The sequence below is a fragment of the Lissotriton helveticus genome, chromosome 2_1 (genome assembly GCF_964261635.1).
Source record: "Lissotriton helveticus chromosome 2_1, aLisHel1.1, whole genome shotgun sequence".
In the NCBI taxonomy this organism is placed as follows: domain Eukaryota; kingdom Metazoa; phylum Chordata; class Amphibia; order Caudata; family Salamandridae; genus Lissotriton; species Lissotriton helveticus.
This window is the reverse complement of record NC_136059.1, coordinates 148,884,912-148,908,922: the sequence shown is the minus strand read 5'-3', so window position 1 is coordinate 148,908,922 and position 24,011 is coordinate 148,884,912. Positions and strand designations below refer to the sequence as shown.

Here is a 24,011-nt window from a genome sequence, read left to right as displayed (position 1 = left end):
ACGAGTGTGTCCATGCACTGTTAGTAACCTGGCCAAAGAGGGCATTCAAGAGTTCATACTGGATCATAAATTCAAACCTGCTCCGAATAGAGGCCCACTAATTACATTTGGCCCAGGGCCCCCAACATCCTTAAAATGTCCCTGCCCACACACAGCCAGGCATGCACGATGGAGCACGGGTCTGATTTACAAGAAGTCAGCCGGCTCTCGGGAAGTCAGACCCTTCCCGGGTCCTGGCTCGTGGCCACCGGCACCAGAGGAATCAGCAGAACGGCGGCCTGTGATTGGCTGCAAGGGTGTGCGCACCGATCACTGGAGTGCATATAAACAACCTGCTGCAACTGCAAGTAAATAACACTTCTGGGCTGAGGGGACGAGCTGCGGCCGACGAGAAGCAGGGACGGGGAAGTCATTGAACGGTGAGTACTGCCATCACTCAAAGATATTTATTATATAGATTTACAGAATAAAACACTCATCAGGGCTCGGGGGCTGCGGACGAGAAATAGGGACGGGAACTGTAAATTCTGCCATCATGTAAGAATATTTATTTTTTGGATTTACAGAATAAGTAACCCAGCTGGGCTCCGGAGAAGCGCTGCTGACAAGAAGCAAGGACGAGCTAGGGGCAGATCGGTGAGTTCTGCCATCATGCAAACATTTATTTTATACTTTTACAGAAGAATCGTGTTTACTTTTTGCCGGGTTTTTGTAAAGCGCCGGAAACGCACATTGCCGTCTCAAACCGTGTTCAAGTGTGTCTAAGAGCACACAATTTAAAGACCATCTTCTCAGTGCTGGAGATAGTCGGTTTATTGCGGATCTGTTTCCTACTCAGCTGGTACAGGAGTGATGCAGAGATTACATACCAGAGAGTGCTGTACCGAGGGGCGGCTGGACGGGACTGGACCTGGGGGCACCGGGTAATCACCGGGTGGGTTGGAAGGCACCGTGTCCGCCACCACAGGCTGGATTTGCTGCTCCAGATGAATTTTGCTCTCAGACATTGTGCCATGGGTTGTAACCATTATCTTTTGGAAATAGTGCTGTGAAAAGAATACTTTGACCCCCACCTAAATAAAATGTTTCAGGGATCAGAGTAGGGCGCACACGTCACTTCACAGGGGACAAGGAGGGGCTGTCTCGCTGTGGTTGCTCGAAGGGCTATGGGGCTTGGGTTCAAACATGCTTCTCCCACCATAGCGCCGTTTGTAGCTCCGTTCGTGGCTGCAGTGATCGAGCGCTACACGCAGCTGTGAGATGCCCTGCTGTACCTGAGTTACCGTCAGGGCGTCAACCGGGATGAACAAATGTGCCCATGTTTTGGGGTGGGGAGCGATGAAAGGGGAACGGCCTATATATTTAAGGACGTGACTTCAACTACATTTCTGTGATTGCCATAGTTTGTCACCCACCAGTATTCGGTCTCTCTTTGTGCTTTCTGTTATTCCATCCGGATATATAGCACAATAACTGTGATACACCTAAAACCAGCCCGGGCGTTGTCAATAATCGTTAGCAGTTTAAGATTAAGCGTTATTTAAGAGCAGTGCATGAGAAAAAAGAAAAGAAATAAAAAACTTCCTGGAAATAGCTAGCTCTCTTCTGAAATGCAAAATTCAGCAAAACGTGTGAAATGTAAACAGGAACTAAACCGCTGGCATTAGGGTGACCAAATGGCATGGGTGCATATTCCGGACGGTGAGTGTAAAAATTCGGGACAAAGAGTAAAAATTCGGGACAGGAGGTCAACATTCAGGGCAAAACGTCTGGAAAAAAGGTAAGTTTTACAGACACATCAGAGGAGGTCGTGCAATAGTATATAAGTAAGCCCATCCATATCCAAACATATTCAACCATTTGCAAACCTATCCATCATGTATCCTACCATCCATCATTTCACTCATCCATCCCTCTATCCACCCTTTCACTCATCCTTCCATTATCCATCCATCCACCCGTTCACCATATCCATCCACTCTTCCACCCATCTATTTACTCATCCATCCAGCAATTTACCTTTTCACCCATCCAGCCATACTTTCACATACTCATCCATCCGCCCAGTCACTCATTCTTCCACCCATTCACCTTTTCAGTCATCCATGCTTCCTCCCTCCACCAACCCTTTCACTTAGCCATCCTTCCTTCCTTCCATCCTTCCACCCACCCACCCATCCATCTACTCATCCACTCATGATCCCATCCATTGACCCTATCACTCATTCATTCTTTCTCTCATCCAACCACCCTTTCACTCCTTCACTCATCTATCCATCCATTAGTCCATCAACCCTCACTTTCACTCACTCATCCATCCTTACATCCACCCTTTCACCCATCCTTCCAGTCACCCTTTCACTTATCAATTCATCAAACTATCCATCATTTCACTCATCCATCCACCTATTCAATCGCCCATCATCCACTCTTTCACTCATCCATCCTTTCACCCATCCATCTACCCTTCCACCCATACATCCATCTATGGATCTTTTCTCTCATCCATCCTTCCACTCACTCATCCATCCATCCTTTCTCTCATTATCCATCCATTCACCCTTTCATTAATTCATTCACCCTTTCACTAATCCACCCAGCCATCCACCCATCCCTTCACTTACGCACTCGTCCACCTTTTCATATTAATTATGAGCTGAGCCTTTGTCTGCAGAGTTGCAGACAGAAGAGGCCCATCAATAATTTCACCCTTGCTGTGGTTCCTAAAGCAAGGGGTGGGGCGGGGGAGGGTTCACTATGCCCCTGCACATAGGCAATCTGGAAAAGTGGAAGTCATGAGTCATGCATGATGCACAGTGCCAGGCCATGAAGTGACTGTGCCATGGTGTTGTTTCCAGGGCTTTAAGGAGGGATAAAAAAAACTGGCGGGTCTCTCCAAAGGGGGTGTTCGATGTAATTAAGGGTGTGGCTTAAAACACCTAAGCTGAAAATCTGTGCTTAGTATAGTGTATCGCCTGACTGGCATTTTGCCTCTTCTGTCATCGTGTCTAGATATATAACACAACAAGTAACGTTACACCTACAACAAGCCAGAACTATTGGCTTTGGTTGTTTGTTGCATAAAATAAAAAAGCAGCAACCATGGCTTTGTTTAGTATAATGTTGAAAATGTGTCAGTTCAAAAATGATGAGACTGTGAAAGAACTCTTACCCCTTCTTTTTAACTTCTTTCACCAGCTTCTTTTCTTGACCTGGATTCTCATGTAACAGCATTGTCGTTTTTGCACATTTCTTCCATCTGACAGAATGCCCTGCCCTGACCGAGGCTGGAGGAGGCCACCACATGCTTTGCAGCCCAGAGTGGCCCATTGTCAATCTGTGTGTGGCAATCATCAGCCCATACAGAATGACAAACGGCAGGGTGGGGCTGCTGTTTTGTTCCGAGGAGGAGGAGCCCTATCAGGGAGCTGAGGCTTCATGCAGGGAAACAGTGCTGTTCCCTGCAATGCCCAAAATTACAGACCACAGGCATGAAATTTACGGATGGTTGGTCACCCTAGCTGGCATGGATTACCTGAACGGTTTTTACATTAATTCTTCATAAACCGATCAGTTACTACAGGTCTGAGACCTGGATGGACCCAGCCCACTTAAAGCCCTGGTTAGCCTGCACCGTCCTTCATAAATACCGCCTACACTGCGACACTCAATGACTGCTGTACATTCCCCAGACACACCCATTACCAAGCGGGCTGCAACCCTTGAGTTTACTTTGGTGAAACATGTCGCCTCGTGAATGACAACAACTTGATTCCCTCCTCTTTGCCTCCTATTAATCTTGCTAGTCATCCATCAGTCTTCCATCCTCACCCCTCAGCCCTCATTCCTCCCTCTTATCGCACTCATTTTCTTTCTCCTCTTACATTGTCCCTCACTCCTTACTGCAATGGATACATCCCTCATTCTGCATCCCTCACCCCTAGTCTTCAGTTTTCATCACTGCCTTGTCATCACTCAGTCCCCATCTCCTACTATGAACTCCTCTCCTCATTCCTCTTTCTAGTTCCTTAATCCTTATCCCTCTTATAGGACTCCACAACCCTCACTCATTATCCTGCACTACTCATCCCACTTATCTTTCACTCCCCACTCTAATCTTCATCCTTCACAAATAATCCCTCACTGCTTGACATTCCGCATTGATGTTACACTCCTTTCTCACATCTCTTACTCTACACACTTTACACCTCATCCTTCGCTCGCCAGTCCTCACTCCACAATGTTCATCCCTTATTCTGCATCCCTCACTCCTGATCCTTCAGTTTTCTTTGCTTCCTTGTCATCAGTCACTCCTTATCCCTTACTGTGTAGTTACCCTCTTTATCCCTCTTGTTGGAACATGGCTCTCACTAAAGGGTCACCTAAAAAATGTTGCCTTCCTCCTCCTGCTCTTTTTCTGACTTCGATTTCAGTGGCGGCTGGAACTGATCGGGGGTGATGACGTGGGGGATAAAGGACCGTAAAATGAAACAAAGACCATACCATATTGCCGCGTCGTACTTGGGCCGCAACAGGAAGCACCTAGGTTCCCCTAAGCCAATCACAATGCTGCATCGTGATTGGTCTGAGCGCTGTGGTTTGGTGCTCAGATCGGGACTGGGATCCTGGGCATGCTCTCCACCCAGACTATAATGCAGCCTGGGTGGAGAACAAGCAAAGTGCGAATGACTGTGTGGACGGCCCGAGGCGGCTGGCCAGACATTCATGCACACTTACAGAGTGCCCACCGCTCCCTCCCTGCTCCTGTGTGAGCAACTTCGCCCCACCCCACCCGCAAAGCTGCAGCAGCAGGAAAAAATAAAATGATAATAACATCAAGCTATTATCATTTTATTTTTCCTTTATTTCACTGCTGCAAAGCAGTGAGGCGACGCTCCTCCGGAGGACCTGCAACTGCTCATTTTTGTTGGCTTTAGGACTCTGAGCACTTTAACCACTGCTAATCATTGCTAAAGTGCATGTGCTTTCTCCTCTAAACATCTAACATTGGTTCATACCCAATTGGCATATATTAACTTATTTATAAGTCTCTAGTAAAGTGCACTCCATGTGCCCAGGGCCTTCACCACTCCCCGGCATTCCACACTCCATACTCACCATGCCTCATACAGCACTCCACCCTCCACAGTCCTCTTTCCTTACTCGTTTCACAGTCATTTTCTATCAACTCTTACTACCCACACATCAGTCCTGAACTTTCACTTGCCCTCACTCCAAGGTATTCATCCCTCCCTCCTCATCCTTCCGTTTTCATTGATCATTTGCCAGCAGTCTCTCTTCATCGCAGGGCCGGACTGGGAACCAAAACCGGCCCTGGCAAAGTGCTCGGCCGGCCCCCCGCCCCCCGGGCGGGAGGGGGGGAGCGCTTTGCCAGGGCCGCTTTTCAGCCGATTTTGTTACAGGGCCGATTTTGCAGCTATGCTGCAAAAACGGCTCTGCAACAAAAACGGCCCCCAGGCCCCAAAACCGGCACCCACCCTTGCGGCCGACCGGGGGATTGCCCGGTGCCCACAACGGCCAGTCCGGGCCTGCTTCATCGCTTACTATTCCATCCTCCCTCCTCATGTCCCCTTACAGTCCAGATTACTCAGCCTGCTCTCCTGATCCCGCACTCATTACTCCTCATCCTCACCACATACTCCCTCTCCACACCCACATACCTTATCCTGAGCTTGTGATCCCACATGGCTGAACCATCACTCATCATCCCTCACTTTTCATCCTTCACTCCTCATGTCTCCTTATCCCTCACTTCTCCTCCCCGTCATTATTCCTTATACCTCACCCCCCCTTCTCACACCAAGTGATGAGTGAGATGGACACAGAAGTTCTAATATCTGCACCATCCCTGTTTAGGGAATTTCTACTCCCCTCTAATACATCACTCTGCATCTCTTACTCCTTGATCCTCACCCTGCCCTCCTCATTTCTCACTCCTTTCCCTCATTCCTCCCTACACTTGTGATGAATAAGTGTCCATTTATTCACTTGTATCTAAAAGAGACACATATTTAATGCAGGGATTGACCTACACAGAAGCCAAAGTGAAACATTCACATCACCCTGTGCTGTAGGTAGTAATGAGTTCAAGACATATAGAAGGCTGCTATGGATCAGTTTTTACATTCTATACAATTCACAGATTCCCCTGCAGGGGTCAGTGTGGGACTGCCTCAGCTTAATTTCTTGGGTTTTAGGTTTTAGCCTTCTGGGGGACATGGCACAGGCACTGGGGCTGATGCCAAACACAAGGCACTGTTTTAGGAGTCCCGGGCTGTAGGATCACTCCCTGGCCGGATGACATCACATACTGAGCCTTTGGCATCTTTTAAGATACATGAAGGGTTAGTCTTCAGGAGGGGTCAGAGCAAGCAAAGTGCAACCTGGGCTGGCTTCTTGCTGAGATTGCTGTCCTGCATAGATACACATTCTGGCCATTTCTTAGTGTTTGGGGTTCTGCAAGGGACAGGAATTGCTACTTCAATGACAGTTTCTATAAACTTTCTAGGAACTTTGTCCTCTTGTTGATAAATAGACTTATTTTAGGAGCATGGACACTGGACCTTTATAGCTCCTTGGTCCCCCCTCTTTGTTAAATAGTTTCTATAAACTCGTCTGTATTCTTTTCAACACAGCAATTTCTCCTCTATTACTATATACTATTAATTTAGGAATATTCTAGGCACCTTTAAAATGATTTCTGGTGAGTCAAGCCACAGCTTGACTCACCAGTCTGCCGTGAGGGAAACGGCCAGCCACGCCACGCTTACTGTCACACCCCAGGGACCCGGGACCTGCTTGCCTGCCTAGCGCCGAGCATCGCGCAGCCGCCGCTGGGTGAGGAACTACACTACCCAGCGTGCCTTGGCTGCAGGCAGGCGCGACCGTGACCTCACCCACGTGCCCGGAGGCGCCTTATCAGGAGGGAGCGCCTTGAGCTCCAGGGGGCCAAGGCTTGACTCACCAGTCTGCCGTGAGGAAAACGGCCAGCCACGCCACGTTTACTGTCACACCCCAGGGACCCGGGACCTGCTTGCCTGCCTAGCGCCGAGCATCACGCAGCCGCCGCTGGGTGAGGAACTACACTACCCAGCGTGCCTTGGCTGCAGGAAAACGCGACCGTGACCTCATCCACGTGCCCGGAGGCGCCTTATCAGGAGGGAGCGCCTTGAGCTCCAGGGGGCCACAGCTTGACTCACCAGTCTGCCGTGAGGGAAACAGCCAGCCACGCCACGCTTACTGTCACACCCCAGGGACCCGGGACCTGCTTGCCTGCCTAGCGCCGAGCATCGCGCAGCCGCCGCTGGGTGAGGAACTACACTACCCAGCGTGCCTTGGCTGCAGGCAGGCGCGACCGTGACCTCATCCACGCGCCCGGAGGCGCCTTATCAGGAGGGAGCGCCTTGAGCTCCAGGGGGCCACAGCTTGACTCACCAGTCTGCCGTGAGGGAAATGGCCAGCCACGCCACGCTTACTGTCACACCCCAAGGACCCGGGACCTGCTTGCCTGCCTAGCGCCGAGCATCGCGCAGCCGCCGCTGGGTGAGGAACTACACTACCCAGCGTGCCTTGGCTGCAGGCAGGCGCGACCGTGACCTCATCCACGCGCCCGGAGGCGCCTTATCAGGAGGGAACGCCTCTCGCCCCCGCGAGTCACGCGCGGGAGCGGCCGGGAGAAGCACGGGACAAGGGCGGGACAGTCTGTGGCAGTCCGGGGCAGAACGAGGCTGGGCTGGGCCACAAACCCTGGCCCGAGGAAGTTGGGTCCTACTCTGACCCTACTTATTGAAGACACAGTGAGATTTCATTTTACTTACGTTTGTGATTAACAGCTGTAAATTGCATCGCAACATATATCTCCTAATTGATTGCAGGGGTGCAATACTATTGAACCATTTGGGGATTGTCTTACAGTAAGTAGTAACATGTCATCCTTAAGTGCTCCACCTGTTCTTGGTACTTTGGATAACTACTTAGTAAAAGTGGTTAAGAAGATTAACACTGAAAGACGACAGTCCTTAGGGTTAAGCAGTGAATCTCTGCCATCTACCATGTGTTCCTCTTCCCCGATCGGCCTGGACCAAGGTGACCGTAGTATTAGTGATAACAATGACCCCCTTGTTTTGGAATTGCCTGAACCTGTTGAGTTGGACTTAGAGGTTTTATCAGACCCTATTGTACAGCATCCTCCAACTCCTGCACCTAGAGTGGTTAGACAATGCAGAAAAACTCAGTTGAAACGCATAGGTACCCGTTCAACAAGAAATAAAGCAGTCACACCCACTACACCTATTAAAAATTTAGAAAAGACAGATGACACACTAGCAGGATCTAGCACCATCAAACTGGATGACGAACAGCTTAACCAATTGGTGGGCCTTATTGATTCAAAGATAAAGGGCATTATAAAACCGTTAGTGGCTAAATTGGACCGGATGTCCGCTGAAATAAAAAGATTGGGGGGTCTCTTGGACAAACATAAGGGAGCACCAGCTGCGACTGATGGCTCTCCTGGCCTAGGCAAGGACAGTGGTGAAAGTCCGGTCAAACCCCTAGTATGTCCTGCAGTGCCCATAGAGTCTTTGGCTCCTTTAAACATTCCTATTCAGGTCCCAAAAGTGACTGGTGCTACCTTGAGGGCGAAAGAGGGCCCTAAGGCCCCAGAAGGGAGATCAGGCCTTCACCCACAGCCCCTCAAGAAGAGAGAGTCAGCCTTAAATTTACCAGTTGAGGCAAGCCCACATACTATTATTCTGGCGAATGTTCCGAAGATCAAGGAGGGTCAAAATGAACACTGGTCTTCGATAAAAAATAAAACACTCTTCTATCTCTCTAGTAAAACAGATCTGGGAGAATACCTGGATGATAACATTCTGATGGTTAGAAGGGTCCCTTGGGTGGACAATACTAAAAAAAAGCCTAGAGGGAGACTGCGTGGTCGTGAGCATTAGATCCCCAAGGTTGGTCGAGGACATACTGAGACAGGCGGGGTCATCCAGAGTCGAAAAAGATTATGTAAATCTTCTCCCGCTAGGCTTCTTTATCCACCACCTCAAACTAGGCAAGCAAATAGTAATTTAGGTAAAAGGAGACTGCCCTATGAGTTTGCGGTCCCCGTTTTAAATAGATTTGATACTTTTTCGAATCTGGGTGGCAATGAATGACTAGGTAGCCAAAAAACCAATCTTGCTCCTCTTGTCGTGACTACTGTCCCTGAAGCCACGACAACGGTAGAATCCATAGGTTCTAGGGATCTCAATACATCCATAATGGCAGAAACTCCAGGCTATCAAGACCGCTCTTTAAAATTAATGACCTGGAACGTAGCTGGTCTTAAAAATAAGATAGATGATCCAACATGGAGAGAGTCCATTAGTATGTATGATATAATTGGCCTTCAGGAGACGTGGGACACGGGTGACATCTTGAGCCTGGATGGTTACGCATGTTACCACATTCCTGCGGTCAAATCTAACATGGGGAGGGCGAAGAGTGGCTTGGTCATCCTAATCGCAGCTACTATTCAAGGGGTATACACACAGTTAGTCACCGGTTCACGGAATATCCTGGCTGTACAAATTTGTTTGAGTGGGGTGGGAAGGATTTTAATCGTTAATTTTTACAAATGGAATGATAGAGTTACCACGACCGAGCGCCTTGGTATATTAAATTTGTTTTTGGAAAATTATAAGGAGGCAAATGATAGCCATTGCTTTCTCGTAGTTATGGGAGACTTTAATGTCCACGGATGCCCAGACGAGTGTCCGTCCTTAGATCTATTTGGCCCTGTCGAACAGGGAGATGTTAATTTTGAACATCCTGATCAGGGCGGTCTTCTCAAGACAATCCTGGCAGACAATGGTTTGATGCTCCCAACATTGCGGGATAAGGAGATACCCACATCTAAGGGGAATGGTTGTCATTCATTCATTGATCATATTTTCATTAGTTTAACACTGGGGGATAGGATTCTTGAATATTCGCCCGCGTGGTCACACTTCAGCGACCATAATCCAGTAGCTCTGAGTCTGTCGGATCTGGTCATGAAGTCTACGACAGATCAGGCCCGCAGACTCAGATGGAGCAGGGTTATACCGGGAGACTTCCATTCTAATCTATTATCCACAGTAGGTTCTGAGCTGGAAACCTGTCTGAACCTGGAGGCAGAGAATGATGAAGTTTTAGCGGCTTACTCAATTATCTGTGCCCAGGTTTCCTCAGATCTTAGTCAAACAGGGAATGCTAAGGTACCGGCTGAACAAGGCTGGTTTGATCACAATTGTTCAGCAGCTAATCAAAAATTAAAAGCTGCCCTAAATTGCAAACCAGTGAACAGGGCCATGGTGGCCCTATTAAGGAAAAGCTATAAAAAAAGCCCTGGACACAAGAAGGCGGGAGATTAGGGTAGCTGCCTGGGAAGATCTAACCTCAGTAGACGTACTCAGAAATAGCGCCAAATTCTGGGCCGCGTTAATAAACCTTTTTTTCAGGACTACTGTAATGACCACTTAGATTGTGGTGTCCAGGAACAGGCGTGGTGCTCTCATTTTAAGTCAGTCTATGAAGGGGGAAATAGTGGGGTGGGGAGTACAGTGACCCCTTTCTTAAATCTCTATACTTTAAAGGTATCTGAGCTAGAGGTAACAGAGGCGATCGGGAAGATGACCAGTAATAAGACTCCGGGTCCCGATGGCGTTCCTACCGACCTCTTCAAATCCAATGTCAAGACATGGGCTAGAATTTTAGTCAATGTTTTTAACAGGGTTTCTACGGCAGATATTCCGGACACTTGGTCCAAATCTGTCATAGTACCGATTTTTAAGAAAGGAAATAGGGCGGATCCAAGTTGTTATCGCCCCATTTTCCTCATCGACGCCGTAGTTAAAGTGCTAGGGCGAGTGGTCCTTGGTAAATTAACAAGTTGGTTGGAGGACACAGAAACCCTTTCATGCTTACAATATGGGTTCAGGAAAGGTCGAGGCACAGTAGACCAGTGCCTCAACCTTTATCTGTTAATAGGGAAATACACTATCGCCAAACGGGGCACCTTGTATTTGGCATTCATGGACCTTTCCTCGGCCTTTGATCGAGTGAATAGGTCCAAGCTTTGGGAACTGCTCCCCAAGTTAGGAGTTGAAAAAAATATTGTGTATTTTCTTGCTGACCTACACAGGGACCTTACAGCCACAGTTAGGTACGACCGCTTGGGAAATAGCACAGGCAAGATTGCGATCATTAATGGTGTAAGGCAGGGCTGTATTTTGGCCCCTTTACTTTTTACCTTATACCTTAATGAACTAGGGGTCGCCCTAACTGAGGCATGTAAAGACTTACCAAGGGCCGGTAAATTCCCCATTCCGGCATTATTGTATGCCGATGACGCTGCATTAATAGCACGCACAGCTGTGGGGTTGCAATGTCTTTTAAATTCATTTTCTAGTTTCATGAAGGGACTGAATCTGAGTGTAAATTTTCCTAAATCTCATGTAATGATTGTGGGGAGTAAACCAAAAAAATTAAGACAATGATTTGCGAAGAAAATGTTTTATCCAGGGTGACAAGATTTCCCTATCTGGGGGTAATTTTTGATGATAATTCTACCTGGCTACCCCAGTTAGTTGCCAAACGAAATGCTTTCGCCAGGTCCATCTTTGCAGTACGGGATTTTGCTCGCAAATTGGGTTGTGAAGCCTATGGCGGCAGTGTTGAAAATCTATGATGCTAAATGCACTGCTATAGCGATGTACGGAGCTGAATTGTGGGGGTTAAAAAATGTTAAGGCCTTGCAGGTGATTGAGGATACATTTTTGAAATCCTTGCTATGTGTTCCTCAGTCTACCCCAGGATATATCGTTCATCAAGAGTGTGGGGTTGATTATCTGGAGGATCGCATTGCTTTAGCACTGCTATTGAAGTGGATCTCTATATGGCTGAACCCTGAACTGGAGCTGAATCATGAAATTTTGAGGGACTGTCTATCTTTGGATCATGGTCAATCTATTCCCTGGCTGAATTATATTCAAAAATTGGCAGCTAAATTGGGCCGACCGGAATTATATCATTCCCCGGACAAACTGTTGAAAGGGGACATCAAATGGGTGAAATATACATCTAAACAGTTGGCATCTCTGGATAGAGAAGAAAAAGAACTATGTAAACCATCTGTTAGGGCTCACCAAATGTTAATCACTAATAATGGCATAGAACCCTACTTGAGTCTCGTCAACAATATGCACCATAGATTTTTATTGACTAAATTTAGACTGAACAAATTCCATCTTCTCCTTACTGATCGTTCAGGATGGACTAAAGACTCGGAGCTGGAGATTTGTTCTTGTGACGGTTTCTCAACTAAAGACACTATGCATTTTATCTTTTTTTGTAAATATTTGTGTCCTATCCGCAAAAAATGTATCATTCCCTTTATCAAGGACAAGGGCTTCAGACAAGTTAAACCTGCCCTTTTATATTTACAGTTGTTGTCTACTACATGGGAGATCTTCAATGTAGCAAAATTTGTAACTATTGCTTTAAGACTGAAGAGGAAAATTAACTGGATAGATTGCACATAGTGGTATTTATAGGCCTTGGACTCAGAATTTGGTTTAATTCTTTTTTAAATTGGCTTTTTGACGGCTTTTATCTTCTTAATCCTCATATTTATAATATACATTTTATGTGCACATGATTTTGCTGTGATAAGGTTTGTAAATTAATGTATTATTTTTTAACCAATGTCTTGACTTCGATGAATTTTGTAGTACACTTTTATGGTTTTTGCAACGAACCGAATAAAGTATTTTGACTGACTGACTGATTTCTTCATTTTATTATGTGTTTAGTTCTCACAGCAGAAAAAATACCGTATTTTAATGACTTTCCTAATTTGTGTCCTTTGTCTTGTAATGAAAATAAAAACCAGGCTGGTAAAACACTGGCCAGGTGACAGCCCTACTTCATGTCCTTCATATTTGCTGTTAGTCTGGATGGGTATGTTGATGAGGGATTTTACAGAGATAAATAGGACAATTTTGAAAACTGGGAAGCTCTGTACCCCGGTGAGGGACACCAATTGGGGTACATTACACTCCGGTGAACATTGGCTCCATGCATCACTGGGAATGGGCTGGATTGCAGTGCTTAATTTCAGTAGGTGGGGCCCGTGCACTTATTTTTGGGACCAGGACTTACTTTTCATCATTAAACTTTGAACCAGCTTAAGAGAGAAAGGCAGACAAGGGATCAAAAGGGGAAGAGAGAGACAAAAAAAAACAATGACCAAGTGAGAAATCAGGGAAAAACCAGGACCTGCAGGAGTTAAATAAGGGAGTGGGCAGTGTCTGGCGGTGGTTGAAAGAAGGTTGAGAGGAAATTAAGAATAGACAGCCTTGCTACTCAGCAAACTCAACATTCGGCCGTGCAAGTGGACGACTTCCGAGAAAAACCTTGTGCCCGGCACTTATTCCTTTACACAATAAGCAATACTGGATTGGACACACTTCTCACATGACAACTTCCTTAAAAATCTATCTCCACAACTTTCTATAATCATGACTCCCCTTTCTTCTCCAGACCCTTCCCTCATCCTCCCTTACCACTTTGGTGTGCCCTCTGTAAAACATGGCCCATAGTCTTCTACACACTTTGTATCTGATTACTGATTTTGAACATCCTCTAGAGAATGGCACATAATTTGGCTGTCTAGACTCCCTGACATCAAGGACTTTGTCAATGTGCCAACAGAAAACAGAAAACCAGTTGTACTGGAGTCACCCCACAAGCCACTTGGTAATATTTGAATGAGATGTTTCCGGTAACAAACAGCCCTATGAGAAATCACAGGGATAGTTAGTTGAATCCAAACCCTCTTTCGTTAAGGAAAAGCATACACAGAACACTAGGAAACAATTGATATACTTGAAATATTTATTTTAAAATCCTATCGTAGTGCTCCGAATATGAATTCTTACTACAATACAGATAAACAGAATGGTAGCTGCAACATTTACTAAAAGCATAAAAAACTAAATATATTCCATCATATTGGCCGTATAACTTTATAAAAATTCCATCCTCATTCTTGTATTCATCAAACTAGTCCTAGCACCATAAGGAAAGCTTAATTTGGGTTTCAAATATGGGTCTCACCCACATACCTGTTTGAACAGTAAGGCTTTATGTCCACCATAATAACAAAGGCTGCTATTATAGACTTGTGCCGGCAGCTGGGCTGGTAAGAGCAGCAAGTGAAGGCTGAATGCGCCTCATGAGCCTTCAGCCAAAGTAGGTGATGCCAATCTGCTCGGCCTGTCTCATCTGTGTCTACTTGCACAAAGTTACGTTCTAATCCTTTACACCACGTGCTTAGCTAATATAACTTATTTATTTATTGTTGAATCTTTCGGGATAAAGAGTAGCTGAAAGTAGCTTGATGTCATCAACTTATTTTCATTGTGGAAATCTCTGTTCTTTGAACAATAACAACAAACTAGACACAAAGCTATCATCTTTCCATGAAATTTAATGAACAACTCAATAACATTATTCAGAAGAGAACAGTCAACTCAGATTAAATAATGTGAATATATTGGAGCAGATTTGAAGCATATCACATCCTGAACTTGGTGACCTCACATTCTGGAAAAAAGTATTACCTTCATCCCTTTGTCTTTTTTCAATACAGATAAAATATAAATACACAAAAACATATGTACAAATGCATGCAATTTACAATGTCTTTCCCATCCATCAGCTATCTTTAATCTTAACAGAGATCCCACTTCAAATGCCAACACCTCAACATTATCCTATCCTCTGATTTCCCTTTCATGCAGACATTTCCCTCTTTCCTGGTCTGATCACTCTTCCAATCAGTTAAACATTCAACACCCTGCCTGATCCCTCACAGCCTGCACAAACTGTAAAAGCATGCATTTGTCCCCTGCATAAATCATAATGTTATTTAGAAATCTTCACGCATCATTACGTTTCTTCTACAAACCAGTCTGAATTAATATCCTTGCACCCTCATCTCTCAGCTTCCCTACACATGCTCCTTTATTCCTCTTACACACTAGCTCCCTGTTACTATTCACTTCTTTGCTCCTGAACCTCCTCCTGCTTCACTCCTAACCTACTGAAGGTACACCAACTTTGTGACAAGTCCTACTTAAGTATGCATAAACTTTTACACAGTGAAAATATACCTTTTAGTGACATCTACTTTGCTAAAGATAGTTATTCTTACATTTTAAGACAAACATTAGTGCCCCTTCTAACTCCTCACTATAACTCTGTTCAAACCTAACTCCTTCTTTAAACAAGTATTGGCTAAGCCAATTGGTCTCACTTTGCTAATGCATGTTTTGGTTCTTCCAGAGCTTGTTGTGGATGCCTAACACAGGACAGAAGCCATACCTGCCAATGATAACAGGCACACGTAATTGCCTACAGGTATAATGTATATTGTATCCTTACTGCATTAACAAGTACAGAAATTCTTCACTTTTGCAGTAACTGGCAACCTAAAATGCCAACCAAATTAGTGATGAAGGTGTGCTGCCAATGAGCTCCAACTGAGTTAGATGTAGGGAAGTGCGGCCTGGGTGTATGGGCCACATTGCTGAGGAGGAGAAACCTTACTTAAAAGCCATCATCATCTTTAAGTGACTATTCCTTCCAACACCTCACTGCTGTTCACTTTCATCCTTAGCTGTCAGGTGAATAAGGCCACATAGATTAATGTATCCATCATGAGCCAGCACAGCTTTCATGCCCTCCTATACAAGCTGATGCATTAAGATGGTGGGGAAGATTTTTACACAGGTGAGTTTCGGGTATTCATCCACCTGGGATCTTTGACTTTTCAGCTCACTTTTTACGATACTGTTCTTTTGAGCTTTTCTTGTGTCAGAGATGTTTGGTTTCAGGGACCCCTAATCTTGAAGTCCACATCCAACAGAAGTGATGGATGCTGCTATACCTTTCTGAATTCTCATATGAAAGAGGAATGTGTTGGTTAGCTGTACAACAGGAGAAAGGGGAATGGGATGAGAGAGAAATCAAAAATACTGGCTATCACTCTGACTCAGCTGGGCATTGACATCTGCGGGGCCATAACTGATATCTAAATATAAAATTAAGATCTTTAGTATCTTATCAGAGATTTGTAGTAGTTTCAAGTAGAAACAGTACATCTTCAGAATATCTCTATTTTCCAGGGAAATGTAATTTTCCAGCGATAGCTATCTTCCAGAACATTGCATTTCTTCTCTATTGTGGCAGATCCCTGGAATATCTGAAAACTGAAACATAAATGACAGCTATGGAGCTAGCGTCATAAGGGATTGGCATTTTCTCACTCCTTTCACTGATAAGAAAACTATCTCTTGATCGAGAAAATACACTTTCTGGATTAAATATATGTTTAATATTGTTTTCATACCGAGTAATACAACAAACATTCATCACAATTATAAAGATCAACTGGATAACAAATAATCACTTCTATGATCTCATATGGCTACCTTAATGTAATACAGAGATCATGAGAAAAATATCAAAGTCTTTAAAAGTGGTGAGGATTCTTTCCATTCCTCAAGCTATATAAGCAAATATGTGCAAAGTACATTTTAATTCACACTCGTTTAGGGATATATCTGTGATACTTTATTACTAGAGTTCATCTCCACAAACCAGTAGCTTCTTGGGAAATGTCATTTTCTAGATTATACTCAGGCATCTCTCATAGTGCAACCTTTGAAGACATGACGCTTCTCTCCATGGAGCCCAGTTCTCCACAAGCACTACCTATCTTTCCTTCATCTGAATGGTTGCACTTTTTGCCAGTTTGGGGTACTGCGCTCTTGCGTATTCCGAGCATGAAGAGCTAACCGCAGACTGCAGATCACAACAGTGGGGTCTTCAAGCTGCAAAGGTCTGCTCCTAGAGGATGTATCTTTAGAATGAGATAGACTCCATAGACATTTACAGGAGAGCGTGAAGAACCTGAGGGCAATATTTGCTGGCTAGACGGAAGAAGGGGGGCTAATGGTTTAATCATGAATGTGGAGGAAAAGTTACAGACAGTCAAGTTCTGGGAATGCTGAGGAGGTGTTTGAAGGATGGGGGCTTGCAGGCTAGTCAATTTGGCACACATTCATTCACATCGGTGCAGCAACAGCAGTGTTTGAGGGGGAGTTGAAGTTGAGGAGGATTGAGCGGTGAGTGTAAAGGAATTAATTGGGCTAGGTTTGTCCTGCACACTGAGGTGTGTCTTGCATAGTTAATGTATTTTTTGGCAGGTTTGCAGCTATTCACTTGTGAGGTGGACTAGCAATTCCATGGGGAGGTACTGTTATATACAGCAACTGCGGCTGGATGAGGGGATGGGAGCTGAATATTTGTATGGTAGAGGTGGCGTGACATAGGGCCAGTTTTAACACAAGTTGTTGGATTTTGGACATACCAGACCAAGGCAATTGCTACATTTATCCATCTGCGTGTAAATAATCTAGTTCAGGTTTCTGGTTTGGAATTAAGGTGAATTAAAGAGTTTTGAAGGCAGTTCAGGAAAAGTGGGCACGAATAGAACTATCAGATATAACCAAATCACAGGAGAGTTTGGCGTGGTGCCAGGATATCAGTGGTGATTCACAGGCACCCAAGGTGGTGAGCAGGGAGATTTTGAGTTCCTAAAAATCCTAGGACAGTGGATTGGTTAGGCCTGTAGACACAGCGATTAAGCTATTGGTTTTATTGTGGCATGATTGGGTATACCAGTCTCTGTTGGGTAACAGCATGTAGTTAGTGAAACAGAAATGGGGAACAGAAAGAATTCTTAAGCATAGAATTTCTTTTTAGTGGACAAAGAGAGCTCAGATTTGCCAGAGAGTATTAGGGAAGGTCTTGAGACCAGGATAATCAGGGTTGAATCTTCTCAAAAGGGGAATGAGAGGCAATCCTGGATTTAATGTGGACTGGTTGGCTACAAATGCGGGGGTGGTGTTTGAAGACAATGGATAGAAAAATAACTAGGAAGGACAGGAAGCTAACATTAGGGAACATAAGGTTGAAGTTAAAGTGAAGGAGGATTGAGAATGCATTAGTAGGTTTGAGGTGGGTTCGATGGCAATGATAGGGTATTGTCAGAGATGGTCTATATTGTGCTGCAAAAGCCAAAGGATGGTCATTTTCTAGGTGAGCTCTGCAGCCTTTTCACCCAAGCACAAATGTCAGTGGTCTTTGACCTACTCCACATGCAGGTCTTCTCTGGGTCACAGGTCCTCTGCCTTGCATTCAAATGCATTACTGGCTCAGCATCCTCTTGCCTGAGCTGCTGAATTGGCCTCTGGCTCCTCAACAGTTCACTGTACTCTGCTACCCAGAGTCTTGTGATCTTCCATTGCAAATGCATCAAGTGTGAAGCCAGCCTTTTCTCCATGCATTCAGAGGTGGGATCAATATCTGTCAAAATGGCCACTTCCCTTAATTTCCCTACTTCAGAAAGGCCTTGAAGACCTTATTGACAACCTTAAAATGTACATCGCTCACTCTGCATCCTCATTCTTAGCCTGCATTCACACTGGTAGCCACTCAAAGAGACAAATACGTTGTTAATGTGGCTGCTGCAAATCTACAGAATCCATATATAGGTATAAATATTCTGACTCCTATGCTCACCCTTGTTTTTGAAAGTTTCTTTTCATTCAACTTAATGACAATAAATGAGCCCGACAAAATACATGTGTATGGTGGTAACAGAATGCATCAATAAGCTTCTGAAAGAACACGCCGTCTCACAGATACATCGATAAGTACATTTTATGTGAGGGTGAAGGTGACCACATGTTGAATGAACTGAGAAGCACAAGTGATACATAGAGCAAAAGTGAGTACTCTGGGATAGCAGTGAACCCACTACTTCAAGCAACACACAGAGTTAGATGAATCAATAAATGGGATTTATATAAATGAATATTTAATGTATACTGTACACTGTATAGATAACGACCAAACATTAATTTTTGATATATTTTGTGATTATTCTAGTAAAGTAAAAGGTTCAGATTATTTTCCCAGGTTGATGTTAAATACGCTGAATTGTTTAGCTCTTAAGCCAGATCAGAGCATCCGACAGCCAGAAAGATGTGCTAGGACCATTGATTCAGATTTTAGACCCTACATAAGTCAGTCTGTCAGTCCAAAGCTTTATTTCGGCCACTCGAGCAATAAAAATACATCCATACTAATAATATAATAAAGAGAGAGCCCAAACCTTTGAGGCGGGTAGTCTCAGGAATCACAGCACCAATCACAACACCCAATACAGCGTTGGAAAGGGCAGTTGCAGCAGAAGGACATAGGCTATGCAGACGCCCACCATATAGATTTAAAATGTAAAAGAACCGTGCCAGCAAAGTAGTCCCTTGTGGGCGCGTCTGCTTTGTGCTGGGGGCGTGTGCTGGGGGCGTGACAAACTCTGGGGGCATGTGGTACGTTCCGCCCTTCATGCCATGTCTCATATCGTGTGCTAATCCCACCCTGCTCCCTTTAAATACCCCTGCACCCCATAAACATAACCCACCCTTACTCCTTAAAATACCCCAACACCCTTAAACACTAACCCATCTTAACCCTATAAATATACCCTGTACCCCAAAACCCAAAGCTATCCCTAAACCCTAAAAATACCCCTGTACCCCAAAACCCAAACCTAGCCCTGAACCCTATAAATACCCTTGTACCTCAAAACCCAAACCTACCCCTGAACCTTAAAAATACCCCTGTACCCCAAAACCCAAACCTAGCCCTGAACCCTAAAAATACCACTGTACCCCAAACCTACCCCAGAACCCTAAAATACCCCTGTACCCCAAAACCCAAACCTAGCCCTGAACCCTTAAAATACCCCTGTACCCCAAAACCCAAACCGACCCCTGAACCCTAAAAATACCAATGTACCCCAAAACCCAGACCTAGCCCTGAACCCTAAAAATAACCCTGTTCCTCAAAACCCAAACCTAGCCCTGAACCCTAAAATACCCCTGTACCCCAAAACCCAAACCTAGCCCTCAACCCTAAAAATACCCCTATACCCCAAAACCCAAACCTAGCCCTGAACCCTAAAATACCCCTGTACCCCAAAACCCAAACCTAGCCCTCAACCCTAAAAATACCCCTGTACCCCAAAACCCAAACCTAGCCCTGAACTCTTAAAATACCCCTATACCCCAAAACCCAAACCTAGCCCTGAACTGTAAAAATACCCCTATACCCCAAAACCCAAACCTAGCCCTGAACCCTAAAAATACCCCTGTACCCCAAAACCCATACCTATCCCTAAACCCTAAAACTACCCCTATACCCCATAACCCAAAACTATATCTGAACCCTTAAAATACCCCAAAACATATACCTCAGTACCCCAAAACATATACCCCTATACCCATACTTACCTTATCCAAACATTAAAAAAAAACATGCTTTTACCATTCATGCATTTACAACGAATTTCGTTGTAAATGTATTCATGGTAAAAGCATATAAAATGTAATGCCATGCTTTATAATGGCATTGCGGAGTCATGATTCTTTCGCAATGAAAGTATGCGGAGTGATGGTATGCGGAAAGAAAGTTGCGGAAAAATGGGTGTTTACCCTCCCCCGGTAAGTACATTGGTGGCACGGCCGCCCACATCTTCAGCAACATACTCATATTTTTTCACCACCCATTTGAAAAATGCACAGGTCTCTCTCATTGATGGCCAGCACCGACATACACTTTTAGACACACCTCCCGCCACAAGTTCTAGAATTGCGAACTTTTGAGCTGGGGAGCTACATTCGAATCTCGGCATCAGCTCAACATCCTGTGATTCCAGGCGAATCGCTTTGTCTCCCCGTGCCTACCACAAATGAATGTGCTCTTCTGTAATGTAAATTGTGCTCATGCCATGTTGTCGAGTTCATGCTATATAATATAGCAAGGGAAAATAAAGTAGGGAAACTCGAGTTCACACACTACTGAACGCGCACTCTTAAGTGCATCAGCAGTGCACTGTGAATCGTAGCGTTTCACAGGCCTGTCACAGATAAGAAATGTTATCAAAACGAAATCCTACAAAACAATATACTACTGGCCAGCAGCAATTCATACCCGGACAACGTCGGGACGGGCTGCTAGTTATTTGATAAAAATTTTCAGACATTTACACAAACTGATCAATATTTACAATCCCATACATTTGTGCAAGATTAAAACGACTGACAGCCACACAAAAATTTAAAATTCATGAAAACAGTCATTAAAATACAATGAACAAAGTTTACAAGAGTTGTTGTCACTTTGGAAGCGCACAGAATATGACTTAAAATGTTTTTTTCCAAATGAGCCTCCCCTATAATTACTTTAAAAGCCCTCTCCTAATGTGCCACATAGCATTTAAAAAACGAGATACGGCAAATACAATTGGAGGTTCTGTATCATATTTTAAAACTCTGTAGGCCCCTAAACAACGAACAAACCCTAAGTTTTTACATAGTTGTATTGTCCAGCGTTTACGGGGCAGAACATATGCAAGGCAGAAAAACAGTACGTGGATTTCAGACTTGGCCGTTGAATTACATGCAGGATAAACACTCGAGTTATCTGGAGTCCATAAGCTAGTCTGCGCTGCAAGTGGTAGATTCCCCAATCTGAACTGCAGATACAATTTCCTAGCCATAGGAGGGTAAATTACATCCAGAAAGAGTTCTTTTCTGAATACCTCTTTTATTTGTAGGAACTCCATCGTCAGCCTGCCCTCTTTGGCACTTTCCTGGAGGGAGAGTAGGTTGGATTGCCTATGGTGTTTTACAAGGTCCGACCTGGATATCAAGGCACAGGATAACTCTGGGGATGACCATAGCTCTGACCTGCCAAGCCTAGCAGAGAGATTCCTTATGTGGGCCAGCCACGGTATTTTACTGGGATTTAATCTTGGGAGGAGCTCCTTTAGCTCATCTTTGTAGGAGGACAGCTCTGGAGTTACCCATACCCGGTGCCAAATAGTCAGAGGTCACAGGGCAATCTCTTCATCAAATGGCCTCATGCCCAGATCCATACGGAGGGGAACTAATAGGGTGCTGCGTGGAAGGCCTATAAGCTGTCTCATAAAGTTGTTTTCCATCTTGACTAGATTAGAGGTAGAACAATGCCCCCAAAACTCTGCCCCATATAGTGTAGCCCCCCTTGCTTGGGCCTTGAATATCTCCACCACAGGAGCTGCTGGCGTATATACAGATGTTCTAAACAATTTCATGATCCCGCCCACTGTCTGGGTTAGCCTAAGTCTTGCTTTTGCCATTTGGGGGCCCTACCCAAGTTGCTCAGATAATGTAATACCCAGATAATCGAATATCCTCACTTTTTCAAGGAGGATACCGTTGAGAGAGGGGTTTGGGCACATACTCTTGGGAGGGTAAAAGGCCATAAATTTGTTCTTGGATAAGTTTATCTCCTAACCTCTCATATTGCAAAACTGTGCAAACCCATCCAGGATGCGTTGTATACCTTGAGGTGACTTGGACAATAGCAAGGTATCATCCGCAAACATCAACGCAGGTATCTTCCCCTTGGCTAGCTTTGGAGCATCAGTGTCTTTTATGTTGTTAAGAAAATCAATAAGCCCATTAATGTAGAGAGGGGGCTAGAACGCATCCCTGTCTCACCCCCTTTTTGACAGGAAAGCGTGCAGAGTTCCCCATATTTTCCACACCTTACCTGTGCATAGTTGCCAGTATGTAGCCTCACTAACACATTGAGAACGTAAGGAGGAATCCCAAGGTCGCTAAGCACTTCCCGAGCTTCTTTCTGGGTTCCAAGATCAAAGGCTGACTTCAGGGTTGTACGGTGTTACAACGCATGGTTGGTAGTCTTTAGAGTGCTAGACCCGGTTGCTGGGTGGGAACAATTGGTGGACACACCAAGATTACCCAACTTCAGAATTGCAATCAAGGCATTGTGGTCACTATCCTGCCTCTGCTGAATGTAGAAATCTAGAACTTTTTCCCAGGTTCCAGTTTCTACCATGATGTAATCAATTAGCGAGGCCTGGCCATCTCTATTGAATGTAAATTGACCAGGGAGGTCAGAATTAGTCCTCCCATTACATGCCCTCAGAGAGTGGGACAACATGAGTGAGTGGAGTTGCATGGCAAGAGGGGACCATAATTTGATTGGAGTAATCTGCGGTTCAGGAATTGACCAGTATAGATCTTCTTCTGAGAGAGCCTTGTGGGTTTGATCGGTTAGTGGCTTGAATTGGCAATTAAAGTCACCTCCTATGATCAACAAGGTCGCTGGATCCAATGTTGGAATAAAACGCCCCAAATGGTCTATGGTGGCGGATTCTTGTCTATTGGTCAGAGATCTTGAATAGACATTGATTAGGGTTATTTTCATCTTAGCAGGGAATGACAGCAGAACACATTGGATGTTGTTAGTGGGAGTTATCATCTGCTCAGCTCCGCACCCAAGATGCGTGCCTACCCAGACCCAAACGGGCACCCCCTCCCCCCTTGGTAGCCAGAATGTTGAATGGCGCAAAGCCTACCCTTTGATGTTCTTCCCAGGCCCAGGTCTCTTGAAATAAACAAATGTTCTGGTTGTCCACAAAAGACCCCCAGTCTGGACATGCTAGTTTTCTTTTTAGCATTGCTAGATTCCATGATAGAATCCGTAGTTCTTTGCTCTTGGGTCCTAGCCCTCTAGATACCTCCAGAGAGATAGTGCGGGGGGAAGGATGAGCATCCTGATGTGCCTTAGGTAATCTAGCGGGAGCTCCACTTGATTCTCTGACAGAATTGCGGCCCAGCTGTATATCAAGGGGGATGGGGCAGCATCCTTGCTCAATTGGGTACCATCTATTTGTGTGCTAGGCCAATGGTCGGAGTCAACGCTGCAACCCCCGTTCACACCCCTCCCACCACACACTTCCTCATTCTTTTGGA

The 24,011-nt window shown here is 45.0% G+C and overlaps 1 protein-coding gene across 3 annotated transcripts in view; it reads left to right on the top strand.

The window, feature by feature from the left end:
* Positions 1 to 353: 353 nt before the first annotated feature.
* LOC144817811 (uncharacterized) overlaps positions 354 to 24,011 on the top strand; it is an 83,467-nt gene continuing 59,809 nt past the window's right edge. The window contains exons 1-3 of one of the 3 annotated variants that reach the window (XM_078674642.1): positions 366 to 419; positions 567 to 636; positions 15,400 to 15,474. The gene's annotated coding sequence lies outside the window, so the exon portion shown is untranslated. Of the gene's footprint in view, positions 420 to 566; positions 637 to 15,399; positions 15,475 to 24,011 lie in introns of all 3 variants that reach the window. The other 2 variants (XM_078674641.1, XR_013606983.1) reach the window with 2 other exon arrangements.